General features: G+C 47.9%; 7 non-coding genes across 7 annotated transcripts; all 7 read right to left on the bottom strand.

Moving 5' to 3' along the window:
• Positions 1-1,029: 1,029 nt before the first annotated feature.
• Positions 1,030-1,144, bottom strand: LOC127980747 (U5 spliceosomal RNA). The gene has a single exon (XR_008159755.1). It is a non-coding gene; the product is annotated as a U5 spliceosomal RNA (small nuclear RNA).
• Positions 1,145-3,072: 1,928 nt separating this feature from the next.
• Positions 3,073-3,187, bottom strand: LOC127980748 (U5 spliceosomal RNA). Its single transcript, XR_008159756.1, has one exon. It is a non-coding gene; the product is annotated as a U5 spliceosomal RNA (small nuclear RNA).
• Positions 3,188-5,112: 1,925 nt separating this feature from the next.
• On the bottom strand, positions 5,113-5,227 carry LOC127980749 (U5 spliceosomal RNA). The gene has a single exon (XR_008159757.1). It is a non-coding gene; the product is annotated as a U5 spliceosomal RNA (small nuclear RNA).
• Positions 5,228-7,143: 1,916 nt separating this feature from the next.
• On the bottom strand, positions 7,144-7,258 carry LOC127980750 (U5 spliceosomal RNA). The gene has a single exon (XR_008159758.1). It is a non-coding gene; the product is annotated as a U5 spliceosomal RNA (small nuclear RNA).
• Positions 7,259-9,182: 1,924 nt separating this feature from the next.
• Positions 9,183-9,297, bottom strand: LOC127980752 (U5 spliceosomal RNA). Its single transcript, XR_008159760.1, has one exon. It is a non-coding gene; the product is annotated as a U5 spliceosomal RNA (small nuclear RNA).
• A 1,920-nt stretch (positions 9,298-11,217) lies between these two features.
• LOC127980161 (U5 spliceosomal RNA) lies at positions 11,218-11,332 on the bottom strand. Its single transcript, XR_008159199.1, has one exon. It is a non-coding gene; the product is annotated as a U5 spliceosomal RNA (small nuclear RNA).
• Positions 11,333-13,255: 1,923 nt separating this feature from the next.
• LOC127980753 (U5 spliceosomal RNA) lies at positions 13,256-13,370 on the bottom strand. Its single transcript, XR_008159761.1, has one exon. It is a non-coding gene; the product is annotated as a U5 spliceosomal RNA (small nuclear RNA).
• Positions 13,371-14,978: the final 1,608 nt, after the last annotated feature.

Consider the following 14,978-nt stretch of genomic DNA (forward strand, 5'->3'; position numbering starts at 1 on the left):
CGGGTAGTGTTCCAAGTGTTATGCGACTTCAGCTAATGATGGGTCCATCAGAAATTTTACGGTGCTAGGGCTGGGTCTGCGTCAGAAGAAGCCATGCATTGTTTAGTTATGTCAGTGCAGTGCCGTCAGTTGGGGGAGAAACGGCAGCATGCACGGCTCCTCGTTAGTATAGTGGACAGTATCTCCGCCTGTCACGCCGAAGACCGGGGTTCGATTCCCCGACGGGGAGAGCTGGTTCTTTTCGTCTTCAGAATGATCCATCCAAAATGTTTGGTTGGAGTCGCAGGTCACAGAAGGAGTTCTGCTTCGACGTCAGCCCGAGCCAAAGGACATGCGTTGGCCGGGAATCGAACCCGGGTCAACTGCTTGGAAGGCAGCTATGCTCACCACTATAACACCAACGCAGGCGGAAGTCAGTAGCTTTATTGACGCACTGTGTTCCTAATAAATGTTGTTCAGTTGCATTGACACAATACTTTTTGTTTAAAGCGCAATTAAAAAAAAAAAAAAAAAAGAGTCCAAACAATGACCCCTGCTACGGGTAGTGTTGCAAGTGTTATGCGACTTCAGCTAATGATGGGTCCATCCGAAATTATTCCATCCAAAAGTTTTGGGTGGAGGCACAGGTCACAGAGGGAGTTCTGCTTCGACGTCAGCCCGAGCCAAAGGACATGCGTTGGCCGGGAATCGAATCCGGGTCAACTGCTTGGAAGGCAGCTATGCTCACCACTATACCACCAACGCAGTCAGCAGTCAGCAACTTGCGCCGTCACTAAGAAGGCTCGAAGTGCACGAGTCGCCGATAGGGCTAGAGGAGCAGATGAGATCTTTGTTTGGACCCGTCACTAAAGAGAGCCTTCAAGAATTTGCATCCCGTCACGTACAAGAAAGCGCTGCCTTCCCATCCGGCTAAATAAACACGAAGTGGTCAAACGCAGAGAGTGCCTATTCAGACGATGACCTGTGGCAAGCCCTTTCGCAGCATGCTGCCGGACGGTCAAACTGATTCTGCTCTTGACATTTCGATGTAGCTCTGCTGTGAGCAGAGCACCCAAAAATACAGGTCACTCGCAAAAGTTCCCCTCCACGGAAATCTTTAGTAAAAGGCGAAAGATTTATGCGACAATGAAGAGAAACTCGAGCTGTGTCTCCAAACCCTCGGGCCTGTGCGCTGCCTCTGTTAAACTACTACGCTCGCCAAGGGTCATCAAGGGTGACAATGCCTGCCCACATGTGTTTCGTCAGCACCCCCCCTCCCCCTACTCCAAAAGGGAGGAGTAAAACTCAAAAAAGTCCCCTCGGTCCACCAATAACCAAAAGCCCAATCAAGGCAATCTCTTTCTCAAGCCTCTATCTGAAAAGTTGGATAAAATCTTATATGAAAAAAAAAGTCTTTTAAAGAAATCCCTTATTCCGAGGTCACCGTAGCCACCAGATCCAGTCTGTATCCGCTTCAGTCACCCGGATCCAGTCCGTATCCAGAGAAGATGGTGGATCAACACCTAGAAAGGACCTCTATGGCCCAGAAACACAGCGGAGACCGTGACAACTAGATGAGCCGCAGATACAAATCCCCTGTAAAGACCACCTGGACAAGACCACAGGAAACAGATGATTCTTCTGCACAGTCTGACATTCCTGCAGCCTGGAGCTGATCTACCTGTTTCGTCTGACAATGGGAGAACTGTCTCCCCGACTGAGCCTGGTTTCTCACCGGGTTTTTTCTCCATCCTTTCACCGATCGAGTTTTGGTTTCTTGCCTCTGTCGCTTCTGGCAGGCGGAGCTGGGGACACTTCATGTACAGCGATATCGTTGACTTGATTGCAAATTATTGCACAGATACTATTTAAACTGAACTTAGCTGAATGATGTCATCAAAGAGTTCAATAACGAAATGCCTTTAACTGTCATTTTGCTTTTTGACGCACTGTGTTCCTAATTAATGTTGTTCAGTTGCATTGACGCAATACTTTTTGTTTAAAGCGCAATTTAAAAAAAAAAAAAAAAAAAAAAAAAAAGAGTCCAAACAATGACCCCTGCTACGGGTAGTGTTCCAAGTGTTATGCGACTTCAGCTAATGATGGGTCCATCAGAAATTTTACGGTGCTAGGGCTGGGTCTGCGTCAGAAGAAGCCATGCATTGTTTAGTTATGTCAGTGCAGTGCCGTCAGTTGGGGGAGAAACGGCAGCATGCACGGCTCCTCGTTAGTATAGTGGACAGTATCTCCGCCTGTCACGCCGAAGACCGGGGTTCGATTCCCCGACGGGGAGAGCTGGTTCTTTTCGTCTTCAGAATGATCCATCCAAAATGTTTGGTTGGAGTCGCAGGTCACAGAAGGAGTTCTGCTTCGACGTCAGCCCGAGCCAAAGGACATGCGTTGGCCGGGAATCGAACCCGGGTCAACTGCTTGGAAGGCAGCTATGCTCACCACTATAACACCAACGCAGGCGGAAGTCAGTAGCTTTATTGACGCACTGTGTTCCTAATAAATGTTGTTCAGTTGCATTGACACAATACTTTTTGTTTAAAGCGCAATTAAAAAAAAAAAAAAAAAAGAGTCCAAACAATGACCCCTGCTACGGGTAGTGTTGCAAGTGTTATGCGACTTCAGCTAATGATGGGTCCATCCGAAATTATTCCATCCAAAAGTTTTGGGTGGAGGCACAGGTCACAGAGGGAGTTCTGCTTCGACGTCAGCCCGAGCCAAAGGACATGCGTTGGCCGGGAATCGAATCCGGGTCAACTGCTTGGAAGGCAGCTATGCTCACCACTATACCACCAACGCAGTCAGCAGTCAGCAACTTGCGCCGTCACTAAGAAGGCTCGAAGTGCACGAGTCGCCGATAGGGCTAGAGGAGCAGATGAGATCTTTGTTTGGACCCGTCACTAAAGAGAGCCTTCAAGAATTTGCATCCCGTCACGTACAAGAAAGCGCTGCCTTCCCATCCGGCTAAATAAACACGAAGTGGTCAAACGCAGAGAGTGCCTATTCAGACGATGACCTGTGGCAAGCCCTTTCGCAGCATGCTGCCGGACGGTCAAACTGATTCTGCTCTTGACATTTCGATGTAGCTCTGCTGTGAGCAGAGCACCCAAAAATACAGGTCACTCGCAAAAGTTCCCCTCCACGGAAATCTTTAGTAAAAGGCGAAAGATTTATGCGACAATGAAGAGAAACTCGAGCTGTGTCTCCAAACCCTCGGGCCTGTGCGCTGCCTCTGTTAAACTACTACGCTCGCCAAGGGTCATCAAGGGTGACAATGCCTGCCCACATGTGTTTCGTCAGCACCCCCCCCCCTACTCCAAAAGGGAGGAGTAAAACTCAAAAAAGTCCCCTCGGTCCACCAATAACCAAAAGCCCAATCAAGGCAATCTCTTTCTCAAGCCTCTATCTGAAAAGTTGGATAAAATCTTATATGAAAAAAAAAGTCTTTTAAAGAAATCCCTTATTCCGAGGTCACCGTAGCCACCAGATCCAGTCTGTATCCGCTTCAGTCACCCGGATCCAGTCCGTATCCAGAGAAGATGGTGGATCAACACCTAGAAAGGACCTCTATGGCCCAGAAACACAGCGGAGACCGTGACAACTAGATGAGCCGCAGATACAAATCCCCTGTAAAGACCACCTGGACAAGACCACAGGAAACAGATGATTCTTCTGCACAGTCTGACATTCCTGCAGCCTGGAGCTGATCTACCTGTTTCGTCTGACAATGGGAGAACTGTCTCCCCGACTGAGCCTGGTTTCTCACCGGGTTTTTTCTCCATCCTTTCACCGATCGAGTTTTGGTTTCTTGCCTCTGTCGCTTCTGGCAGGCGGAGCTGGGGACACTTCATGTACAGCGATATCGTTGACTTGATTGCAAATTATTGCACAGATACTATTTAAACTGAACTTAGCTGAATGATGTCATCAAAGAGTTCAATAACGAAATGCCTTTAACTGTCATTTTGCTTTTTGACGCACTGTGTTCCTAATTAATGTTGTTCAGTTGCATTGACGCAATACTTTTTGTTTAAAGCGCAATTTAAAAAAAAAAAAAAAAAAAAAAAAAAAGAGTCCAAACAATGACCCCTGCTACGGGTAGTGTTCCAAGTGTTATGCGACTTCAGCTAATGATGGGTCCATCAGAAATTTTACGGTGCTAGGGCTGGGTCTGCGTCAGAAGAAGCCATGCATTGTTTAGTTATGTCAGTGCAGTGCCGTCAGTTGGGGGAGAAACGGCAGCATGCACGGCTCCTCGTTAGTATAGTGGACAGTATCTCCGCCTGTCACGCCGAAGACCGGGGTTCGATTCCCCGACGGGGAGAGCTGGTTCTTTTCGTCTTCAGAATGATCCATCCAAAATGTTTGGTTGGAGTCGCAGGTCACAGAAGGAGTTCTGCTTCGACGTCAGCCCGAGCCAAAGGACATGCGTTGGCCGGGAATCGAACCCGGGTCAACTGCTTGGAAGGCAGCTATGCTCACCACTATAACACCAACGCAGGCGGAAGTCAGTAGCTTTATTGACGCACTGTGTTCCTAATAAATGTTGTTCAGTTGCATTGACACAATACTTTTTGTTTAAAGCGCAATTAAAAAAAAAAAAAAAAAAGAGTCCAAACAATGACCCCTGCTACGGGTAGTGTTGCAAGTGTTATGCGACTTCAGCTAATGATGGGTCCATCCGAAATTATTCCATCCAAAAGTTTTGGGTGGAGGCACAGGTCACAGAGGGAGTTCTGCTTCGACGTCAGCCCGAGCCAAAGGACATGCGTTGGCCGGGAATCGAATCCGGGTCAACTGCTTGGAAGGCAGCTATGCTCACCACTATACCACCAACGCAGTCAGCAGTCAGCAACTTGCGCCGTCACTAAGAAGGCTCGAAGTGCACGAGTCGCCGATAGGGCTAGAGGAGCAGATGAGATCTTTGTTTGGACCCGTCACTAAAGAGAGCCTTCAAGAATTTGCATCCCGTCACGTACAAGAAAGCGCTGCCTTCCCATCCGGCTAAATAAACACGAAGTGGTCAAACGCAGAGAGTGCCTATTCAGACGATGACCTGTGGCAAGCCCTTTCGCAGCATGCTGCCGGACGGTCAAACTGATTCTGCTCTTGACATTTCGATGTAGCTCTGCTGTGAGCAGAGCACCCAAAAATACAGGTCACTCGCAAAAGTTCCCCTCCACGGAAATCTTTAGTAAAAGGCGAAAGATTTATGCGACAATGAAGAGAAACTCGAGCTGTGTCTCCAAACCCTCGGGCCTGTGCGCTGCCTCTGTTAAACTACTACGCTCGCCAAGGGTCATCAAGGGTGACAATGCCTGCCCACATGTGTTTCGTCAGCACCCCCCCCCCCCTACTCCAAAAGGGAGGAGTAAAACTCAAAAAAGTCCCCTCGGTCCACCAATAACCAAAAGCCCAATCAAGGCAATCTCTTTCTCAAGCCTCTATCTGAAAAGTTGGATAAAATCTTATATGAAAAAAAAAGTCTTTTAAAGAAATCCCTTATTCCGAGGTCACCGTAGCCACCAGATCCAGTCTGTATCCGCTTCAGTCACCCGGATCCAGTCCGTATCCAGAGAAGATGGTGGATCAACACCTAGAAAGGACCTCTATGGCCCAGAAACACAGCGGAGACCGTGACAACTAGATGAGCCGCAGATACAAATCCCCTGTAAAGACCACCTGGACAAGACCACAGGAAACAGATGATTCTTCTGCACAGTCTGACATTCCTGCAGCCTGGAGCTGATCTACCTGTTTCGTCTGACAATGGGAGAACTGTCTCCCCGACTGAGCCTGGTTTCTCACCGGGTTTTTTCTCCATCCTTTCACCGATCGAGTTTTGGTTTCTTGCCTCTGTCGCTTCTGGCAGGCGGAGCTGGGGACACTTCATGTACAGCGATATCGTTGACTTGATTGCAAATTATTGCACAGATACTATTTAAACTGAACTTAGCTGAATGATGTCATCAAAGAGTTCAATAACGAAATGCCTTTAACTGTCATTTTGCTTTTTGACGCACTGTGTTCCTAATTAATGTTGTTCAGTTGCATTGACGCAATACTTTTTGTTTAAAGCGCAATTTAAAAAAAAAAAAAAAAAGAGTCCAAACAATGACCCCTGCTACGGGTAGTGTTCCAAGTGTTATGCGACTTCAGCTAATGATGGGTCCATCAGAAATTTTACGGTGCTAGGGCTGGGTCTGCGTCAGAAGAAGCCATGCATTGTTTAGTTATGTCAGTGCAGTGCCGTCAGTTGGGGGAGAAACGGCAGCATGCACGGCTCCTCGTTAGTATAGTGGACAGTATCTCCGCCTGTCACGCCGAAGACCGGGGTTCGATTCCCCGACGGGGAGAGCTGGTTCTTTTCGTCTTCAGAATGATCCATCCAAAATGTTTGGTTGGAGTCGCAGGTCACAGAAGGAGTTCTGCTTCGACGTCAGCCCGAGCCAAAGGACATGCGTTGGCCGGGAATCGAACCCGGGTCAACTGCTTGGAAGGCAGCTATGCTCACCACTATAACACCAACGCAGGCGGAAGTCAGTAGCTTTATTGACGCACTGTGTTCCTAATAAATGTTGTTCAGTTGCATTGACACAATACTTTTTGTTTAAAGCGCAATTAAAAAAAAAAAAAAAAAGAGTCCAAACAATGACCCCTGCTACGGGTAGTGTTGCAAGTGTTATGCGACTTCAGCTAATGATGGGTCCATCCGAAATTATTCCATCCAAAAGTTTTGGGTGGAGGCACAGGTCACAGAGGGAGTTCTGCTTCGACGTCAGCCCGAGCCAAAGGACATGCGTTGGCCGGGAATCGAATCCGGGTCAACTGCTTGGAAGGCAGCTATGCTCACCACTATACCACCAACGCAGTCAGCAGTCAGCAACTTGCGCCGTCACTAAGAAGGCTCGAAGTGCACGAGTCGCCGATAGGGCTAGAGGAGCAGATGAGATCTTTGTTTGGACCCGTCACTAAAGAGAGCCTTCAAGAATTTGCATCCCGTCACGTACAAGAAAGCGCTGCCTTCCCATCCGGCTAAATAAACACGAAGTGGTCAAACGCAGAGAGTGCCTATTCAGACGATGACCTGTGGCAAGCCCTTTCGCAGCATGCTGCCGGACGGTCAAACTGATTCTGCTCTTGACATTTCGATGTAGCTCTGCTGTGAGCAGAGCACCCAAAAATACAGGTCACTCGCAAAAGTTCCCCTCCACGGAAATCTTTAGTAAAAGGCGAAAGATTTATGCGACAATGAAGAGAAACTCGAGCTGTGTCTCCAAACCCTCGGGCCTGTGCGCTGCCTCTGTTAAACTACTACGCTCGCCAAGGGTCATCAAGGGTGACAATGCCTGCCCACATGTGTTTCGTCAGCACCCCCCCTCCCCCTACTCCAAAAGGGAGGAGTAAAACTCAAAAAAGTCCCCTCGGTCCACCAATAACCAAAAGCCCAATCAAGGCAATCTCTTTCTCAAGCCTCTATCTGAAAAGTTGGATAAAATCTTATATGAAAAAAAAAGTCTTTTAAAGAAATCCCTTATTCCGAGGTCACCGTAGCCACCAGATCCAGTCTGTATCCGCTTCAGTCACCCGGATCCAGTCCGTATCCAGAGAAGATGGTGGATCAACACCTAGAAAGGACCTCTATGGCCCAGAAACACAGCGGAGACCGTGACAACTAGATGAGCCGCAGATACAAATCCCCTGTAAAGACCACCTGGACAAGACCACAGGAAACAGATGATTCTTCTGCACAGTCTGACATTCCTGCAGCCTGGAGCTGATCTACCTGTTTCGTCTGACAATGGGAGAACTGTCTCCCCGACTGAGCCTGGTTTCTCACCGGGTTTTTTCTCCATCCTTTCACCGATCGAGTTTTGGTTTCTTGCCTCTGTCGCTTCTGGCAGGCGGAGCTGGGGACACTTCATGTACAGCGATATCGTTGACTTGATTGCAAATTATTGCACAGATACTATTTAAACTGAACTTAGCTGAATGATGTCATCAAAGAGTTCAATAACGAAATGCCTTTAACTGTCATTTTGCTTTTTGACGCACTGTGTTCCTAATTAATGTTGTTCAGTTGCATTGACGCAATACTTTTTGTTTAAAGCGCAATTTAAAAAAAAAAAAAAAAAAAAAAAGAGTCCAAACAATGACCCCTGCTACGGGTAGTGTTCCAAGTGTTATGCGACTTCAGCTAATGATGGGTCCATCAGAAATTTTACGGTGCTAGGGCTGGGTCTGCGTCAGAAGAAGCCATGCATTGTTTAGTTATGTCAGTGCAGTGCCGTCAGTTGGGGGAGAAACGGCAGCATGCACGGCTCCTCGTTAGTATAGTGGACAGTATCTCCGCCTGTCACGCCGAAGACCGGGGTTCGATTCCCCGACGGGGAGAGCTGGTTCTTTTCGTCTTCAGAATGATCCATCCAAAATGTTTGGTTGGAGTCGCAGGTCACAGAAGGAGTTCTGCTTCGACGTCAGCCCGAGCCAAAGGACATGCGTTGGCCGGGAATCGAACCCGGGTCAACTGCTTGGAAGGCAGCTATGCTCACCACTATAACACCAACGCAGGCGGAAGTCAGTAGCTTTATTGACGCACTGTGTTCCTAATAAATGTTGTTCAGTTGCATTGACACAATACTTTTTGTTTAAAGCGCAATTAAAAAAAAAAAAAAAAAAGAGTCCAAACAATGACCCCTGCTACGGGTAGTGTTGCAAGTGTTATGCGACTTCAGCTAATGATGGGTCCATCCGAAATTATTCCATCCAAAAGTTTTGGGTGGAGGCACAGGTCACAGAGGGAGTTCTGCTTCGACGTCAGCCCGAGCCAAAGGACATGCGTTGGCCGGGAATCGAATCCGGGTCAACTGCTTGGAAGGCAGCTATGCTCACCACTATACCACCAACGCAGTCAGCAGTCAGCAACTTGCGCCGTCACTAAGAAGGCTCGAAGTGCACGAGTCACCGATAGGGCTAGAGGAGCAGATGAGATCTTTGTTTGGACCCGTCACTAAAGAGAGCCTTCAAGAATTTGCATCCCGTCACGTACAAGAAAGCGCTGCCTTCCCATCCGGCTAAATAAACACGAAGTGGTCAAACGCAGAGAGTGCCTATTCAGACGATGACCTGTGGCAAGCCCTTTCGCAGCATGCTGCCGGACGGTCAAACTGATTCTGCTCTTGACATTTCGATGTAGCTCTGCTGTGAGCAGAGCACCCAAAAATACAGGTCACTCGCAAAAGTTCCCCTCCACGGAAATCTTTAGTAAAAGGCGAAAGATTTATGCGACAATGAAGAGAAACTCGAGCTGTGTCTCCAAACCCTCGGGCCTGTGCGCTGCCTCTGTTAAACTACTACGCTCGCCAAGGGTCATCAAGGGTGACAATGCCTGCCCACATGTGTTTCGTCAGCACCCCCCCCCCTACTCCAAAAGGGAGGAGTAAAACTCAAAAAAGTCCCCTCGGTCCACCAATAACCAAAAGCCCAATCAAGGCAATCTCTTTCTCAAGCCTCTATCTGAAAAGTTGGATAAAATCTTATATGAAAAAAAAAGTCTTTTAAAGAAATCCCTTATTCCGAGGTCACCGTAGCCACCAGATCCAGTCTGTATCCGCTTCAGTCACCCGGATCCAGTCCGTATCCAGAGAAGATGGTGGATCAACACCTAGAAAGGACCTCTATGGCCCAGAAACACAGCGGAGACCGTGACAACTAGATGAGCCGCAGATACAAATCCCCTGTAAAGACCACCTGGACAAGACCACAGGAAACAGATGATTCTTCTGCACAGTCTGACATTCCTGCAGCCTGGAGCTGATCTACCTGTTTCGTCTGACAATGGGAGAACTGTCTCCCCGACTGAGCCTGGTTTCTCACCGGGTTTTTTCTCCATCCTTTCACCGATCGAGTTTTGGTTTCTTGCCTCTGTCGCTTCTGGCAGGCGGAGCTGGGGACACTTCATGTACAGCGATATCGTTGACTTGATTGCAAATTATTGCACAGATACTATTTAAACTGAACTTAGCTGAATGATGTCATCAAAGAGTTCAATAACGAAATGCCTTTAACTGTCATTTTGCTTTTTGACGCACTGTGTTCCTAATTAATGTTGTTCAGTTGCATTGACGCAATACTTTTTGTTTAAAGCGCAATTTAAAAAAAAAAAAAAAAAAAAAAAGAGTCCAAACAATGACCCCTGCTACGGGTAGTGTTCCAAGTGTTATGCGACTTCAGCTAATGATGGGTCCATCAGAAATTTTACGGTGCTAGGGCTGGGTCTGCGTCAGAAGAAGCCATGCATTGTTTAGTTATGTCAGTGCAGTGCCGTCAGTTGGGGGAGAAACGGCAGCATGCACGGCTCCTCGTTAGTATAGTGGACAGTATCTCCGCCTGTCACGCCGAAGACCGGGGTTCGATTCCCCGACGGGGAGAGCTGGTTCTTTTCGTCTTCAGAATGATCCATCCAAAATGTTTGGTTGGAGTCGCAGGTCACAGAAGGAGTTCTGCTTCGACGTCAGCCCGAGCCAAAGGACATGCGTTGGCCGGGAATCGAACCCGGGTCAACTGCTTGGAAGGCAGCTATGCTCACCACTATAACACCAACGCAGGCGGAAGTCAGTAGCTTTATTGACGCACTGTGTTCCTAATAAATGTTGTTCAGTTGCATTGACACAATACTTTTTGTTTAAAGCGCAATTAAAAAAAAAAAAAAAAAGAGTCCAAACAATGACCCCTGCTACGGGTAGTGTTGCAAGTGTTATGCGACTTCAGCTAATGATGGGTCCATCCGAAATTATTCCATCCAAAAGTTTTGGGTGGAGGCACAGGTCACAGAGGGAGTTCTGCTTCGACGTCAGCCCGAGCCAAAGGACATGCGTTGGCCGGGAATCGAATCCGGGTCAACTGCTTGGAAGGCAGCTATGCTCACCACTATACCACCAACGCAGTCAGCAGTCAGCAACTTGCGCCGTCACTAAGAAGGCTCGAAGTGCACGAGTCGCTGATAGGGCTAGAGGAGCAGATGAGATCTTTGTTTGGACCCGTCACTAAAGAGAGCCTTCAAGAATTTGCATCCCGTCACGTACAAGAAAGCGCTGCCTTCCCATCCGGCTAAATAAACACGAAGTGGTCAAACGCAGAGAGTGCCTATTCAGACGATGACCTGTGGCAAGCCCTTTCGCAGCATGCTGCCGGACGGTCAAACTGATTCTGCTCTTGACATTTCGATGTAGCTCTGCTGTGAGCAGAGCACCCAAAAATACTGGTCACTCGCAAAAGTTCCCCTCCACGGAAATCTTTAGTAAAAGGCGAAAGATTTATGCGACAATGAAGAGAAACTCGAGCTGTGTCTCCAAACCCTCGGGCCTGTGCGCTGCCTCTGTTAAACTACTACGCTCGCCAAGGGTCATCAAGGGTGACAATGCCTGCCCACATGTGTTTCGTCAGCACCCCCCCCCCCCTACTCCAAAAGGGAGGAGTAAAACTCAAAAAAGTCCCCTCGGTCCACCAATAACCAAAAGCCCAATCAAGGCAATCTCTTTCTCAAGCCTCTATCTGAAAAGTTGGATAAAATCTTATATGAAAAAAAAAGTCTTTTAAAGAAATCCCTTATTCCGAGGTCACCGTAGCCACCAGATCCAGTCTGTATCCGCTTCAGTCACCCGGATCCAGTCCGTATCCAGAGAAGATGGTGGATCAACACCTAGAAAGGACCTCTATGGCCCAGAAACACAGCGGAGACCGTGACAACTAGATGAGCCGCAGATACAAATCCCCTGTAAAGACCACCTGGACAAGACCACAGGAAACAGATGATTCTTCTGCACAGTCTGACATTCCTGCAGCCTGGAGCTGATCTACCTGTTTCGTCTGACAATGGGAGAACTGTCTCCCCGACTGAGCCTGGTTTCTCACCGGGTTTTTTCTCCATCCTTTCACCGATCGAGTTTTGGTTTCTTGCCTCTGTCGCTTCTGGCAGGCGGAGCTGGGGACACTTCATGTACAGCGATATCGTTGACTTGATTGCAAATTATTGCACAGATACTATTTAAACTGAACTTAGCTGAATGATGTCATCAAAGAGTTCAATAACGAAATGCCTTTAACTGTCATTTTGCTTTTTGACGCACTGTGTTCCTAATTAATGTTGTTCAGTTGCATTGACGCAATACTTTTTGTTTAAAGCGCAATTTAAAAAAAAAAAAAAAAAAAAAAAGAGTCCAAACAATGACCCCTGCTACGGGTAGTGTTCCAAGTGTTATGCGACTTCAGCTAATGATGGGTCCATCAGAAATTTTACGGTGCTAGGGCTGGGTCTGCGTCAGAAGAAGCCATGCATTGTTTAGTTATGTCAGTGCAGTGCCGTCAGTTGGGGGAGAAACGGCAGCATGCACGGCTCCTCGTTAGTATAGTGGACAGTATCTCCGCCTGTCACGCCGAAGACCGGGGTTCGATTCCCCGACGGGGAGAGCTGGTTCTTTTCGTCTTCAGAATGATCCATCCAAAATGTTTGGTTGGAGTCGCAGGTCACAGAAGGAGTTCTGCTTCGACGTCAGCCCGAGCCAAAGGACATGCGTTGGCCGGGAATCGAACCCGGGTCAACTGCTTGGAAGGCAGCTATGCTCACCACTATAACACCAACGCAGGCGGAAGTCAGTAGCTTTATTGACGCACTGTGTTCCTAATAAATGTTGTTCAGTTGCATTGACACAATACTTTTTGTTTAAAGCGCAATTAAAAAAAAAAAAAAAAAAGAGTCCAAACAATGACCCCTGCTACGGGTAGTGTTGCAAGTGTTATGCGACTTCAGCTAATGATGGGTCCATCCGAAATTATTCCATCCAAAAGTTTTGGGTGGAGGCACAGGTCACAGAGGGAGTTCTGCTTCGACGTCAGCCCGAGCCAAAGGACATGCGTTGGCCGGGAATCGAATCCGGGTCAACTGCTTGGAAGGCAGCTATGCTCACCACTATACCACCAACGCAGTCAGCAGTCAGCAACTTGCGCCGTCACTAAGAAGGCTCGAAGTGCACGAGTCGCCGATAGGGCTAGAGGAGCAGATGAGATCTTTGTTTGGACCCGTCACTAAAGAGAGCCTTCAAGAATTTGCATCCCGTCACGTACAAAAAAGCGCTGCCTTCCCATCCGGCTAAATAAACACGAAGTGGTCAAACGCAGAGAGTGCCTATTCAGACGATGACCTGTGGCAAGCCCTTTCGCAGCATGCTGCCGGACGGTCAAACTGATTCTGCTCTTGACATTTCGATGTAGCTCTGCTGTGAGCAGAGCACCCAAAAATACAGGTCACTCGCAAAAGTTCCCCTCCACGGAAATCTTTAGTAAAAGGCGAAAGATTTATGCGACAATGAAGAGAAACTCGAGCTGTGTCTCCAAACCCTCGGGCCTGTGCGCTGCCTCTGTTAAACTACTACGCTCGCCAAGGGTCATCAAGGGTGACAATGCCTGCCCACATGTGTTTCGTCAGCACCCCCCCCCCCTACTCCAAAAGGGAGGAGTAAAACTCAAAAAAGTCCCCTCGGTCCACCAATAACCAAAAGCCCAATCAAGGCAATCTCTTTCTCAAGCCTCTATCTGAAAAGTTGGATAAAATCTTATATGAAAAAAAAAGTCTTTTAACGAAATCCCTTATTCCGAGGTCACCGTAGCCACCAGATCCAGTCTGTATCCGCTTCAGTCACCCGGATCCAGTCCGTATCCAGAGAAGATGGTGGATCAACACCTAGAAAGGACCTCTATGGCCCAGAAACACAGCGGAGACCGTGACAACTAGATGAGCCGCAGATACAAATCCCCTGTAAAGACCACCTGGACAAGACCACAGGAAACAGATGATTCTTCTGCACAGTCTGACATTCCTGCAGCCTGGAGCTGATCTACCTGTTTCGTCTGACAATGGGAGAACTGTCTCCCCGACTGAGCCTGGTTTCTCACCGGGTTTTTTCTCCATCCTTTCACCGATCGAGTTTTGGTTTCTTGCCTCTGTCGCTTCTGGCAGGCGGAGCTGGGGACACTTCATGTACAGCGATATCGTTGACTTGATTGCAAATTATTGCACAGATACTATTTAAACTGAACTTAGCTGAATGATGTCATCAAAGAGTTCAATAACGAAATGCCTTTAACTGTCATTTTGCTTTTTGACGCACTGTGTTCCTAATTAATGTTGTTCAGTTGCATTGACGCAATACTTTTTGTTTAAAGCGCAATTTAAAAAAAAAAAAAAAAAAAAAAGAGTCCAAACAATGACCCCTGCTACGGGTAGTGTTCCAAGTGTTATGCGACTTCAGCTAATGATGGGTCCATCAGAAATTTTACGGTGCTAGGGCTGGGTCTGCGTCAGAAGAAGCCATGCATTGTTTAGTTATGTCAGTGCAGTGCCGTCAGTTGGGGGAGAAACGGCAGCATGCATGGCTCCTCGTTAGTATAGTGGACAGTATCTCCGCCTGTCACGCCGAAGACCGGGGTTCGATTCCCCGACGGGGAGAGCTGGTTCTTTTCGTCTTCAGAATGATCCATCCAAAATGTTTGGTTGGAGTCGCAGGTCACAGAAGGAGTTCTGCTTCGACGTCAGCCCGAGCCAAAGGACATGCGTTGGCCGGGAATCGAACCCGGGTCAACTGCTTGGAAGGCAGCTATGCTCACCACTATAACACCAACGCAGGCGGAAGTCAGTAGCTTTATTGACGCACTGTGTTCCTAATAAATGTTGTTCAGTTGCATTGACACAATACTTTTTGTTTAAAGCGCAATTAAAAAAAAAAAAAAAAGAGTCCAAACAATGACCCCTGCTACGGGTAGTGTTGCAAGTGTTATGCGACTTCAGCTAATGATGGGTCCATCCGAAATTATTCCATCCAAAAGTTTTGGGTGGAGGCACAGGTCACAGAGGGAGTTCTGCTTCGACGTCAGCCCGAGCCAAAGGACATGCGTTGGCCGGGAATCGAATCCGGGTCAACTGCTTGGAAGGCAGC

Source organism: Carassius gibelio, chromosome B19, assembly GCF_023724105.1.
Source record: "Carassius gibelio isolate Cgi1373 ecotype wild population from Czech Republic chromosome B19, carGib1.2-hapl.c, whole genome shotgun sequence".
Classification (NCBI taxonomy): Eukaryota; Metazoa; Chordata; class Actinopteri; order Cypriniformes; family Cyprinidae; genus Carassius; species Carassius gibelio.